The sequence below is a fragment of the Dromiciops gliroides genome, chromosome 1 (genome assembly GCF_019393635.1).
Source record: "Dromiciops gliroides isolate mDroGli1 chromosome 1, mDroGli1.pri, whole genome shotgun sequence".
In the NCBI taxonomy this organism is placed as follows: domain Eukaryota; kingdom Metazoa; phylum Chordata; class Mammalia; order Microbiotheria; family Microbiotheriidae; genus Dromiciops; species Dromiciops gliroides.
In genome coordinates, this window is record NC_057861.1 from 493330776 (window position 1) to 493332418 (window position 1643).

Consider the following 1643-nt stretch of genomic DNA (forward strand, 5'->3'; position numbering starts at 1 on the left):
ATACATCATAATAATTGCCAGGAATTGTATAGCATTCAGTCACTTCTTATAATAACCACATGATACTGTAATTTCACCCCTATTATACAAAAAAGAAATCTGAAGTTGAGAAGTTCAGTGAATTGCCCAGGTTCCCAAAGCTATTAGGTGTCTTAAGGGAGAATTTCACCTCATATTTTCTTCATTCCAAATCCAGCAAATTATTGACTTTGCCATTTAACTCTATCAATCTCAAAATGGCTATGTGACCAGAATTTAAAATGTCACACCATAAAAAGTAAATTAGAAGAGGAGATCAAGTATCTTTAATAACCATGGCTGAGGGAAAATTCTTAACTAAACAAAGACATAGGAGATCATAAAAACCCAACAGACGGTTTTGAGTCCATAAAATTAAGAATGCATTTGCAAAAAAGAATCTACTGAGATAAAAACACTAGAAAATTTATACAGTAGGATTTTTAAAAAGTTATATGTTACTTATTACATCTGATACCCAAAATAGACTAGGCATTGGCACAAATATATAATACAAATAGATGTGTTCATTGGATATAAACAGTTTTCAAAGTAGATTTGTAAACTATGTGATCATGGGTAAAACTGCTGCAAATCATTACTAGTAAGAGCAATGCATGTTTAAACAGTCCTCAGACTTTATTTTATTCCATATAAACTAGAAAAGATGAAACAATATGAGAATAGACATTATTGGAGGAATTTTTTGAGAAGAAAAGCACAAAAACATACTGTAGGTGTAGGTTTGAGGTGGTCCAACAATTCCAAATTTCAGTTTGGAATTTTATAACAAATATAACAAAATTAAATCTCTACCCTTTGACTTAGAAATCCAAGTAATAGGCATATATATATATATATATACATATATATATATAATGTATATGTATATATACACATGATGTGTACATGTATATATGTCTATGTACACACACACTTAAATTAAGGAATTTGAAATATAAGTATAGTTTTAATACGTAGCAAAATATTTACAGCAAAACTCTTGGTGAAAAGAAAATATTAGAAACAAAATGTGTGACCATGGATTGGAGAAAGGCAAAAAAATGACATATGACTTTTTATTGTAATTATCTTTTTTATAAAATTTTATGGAATGCTTCATGAATTTGTGTTATCCTTGCCCAGGGGACATGCTAATCCTTTCTGTTTTATTGTACCTTTAGTATAGGTGCTACTGAAGTGAGCACATTATATTATTTTAGTGCAATATCATTTTTCAATAAGAAATTACAATTATGAAGAATTCAGAAAAAATGATTTTTGTATGAACTGATGCAGAATAAAATAAGTAGAAGCAGGAGAACAAGACACAGTGATTATAACAATGCATTCAAAAAGGTCACTAACAGGAATCTGAATCTTACTAAAAAATGAAACTGACAAAAGAATGAAGGTCCTGGAAAAGAAATAATGAGACCTAAGTCTTTGTTTCAGGCAGAGAAATGGTGAACAGTTGGTATAGCCTACTGTATGCATTTTCAGAGAAGGTTTTTATTTTCAGATATTTTGGTTAATTGTATTTATTTTCTTTTTTTAATGGATAATTTGATCTGGAGAGGAACCTGGAAAATAATTGAAAAATAAAAACAAAAATCATCAATATT

The 1643-nt window shown here is 29.0% G+C and overlaps 1 non-coding gene across 1 annotated transcript; it reads right to left on the reverse strand.

Annotated features, from left to right (window-relative positions):
• Positions 1-1119: 1119 nt before the first annotated feature.
• LOC122737694 lies at positions 1120-1226 on the reverse strand. Its single transcript, XR_006354498.1, has one exon. It is a non-coding gene; the product is annotated as a U6 spliceosomal RNA (small nuclear RNA).
• Positions 1227-1643: the final 417 nt, after the last annotated feature.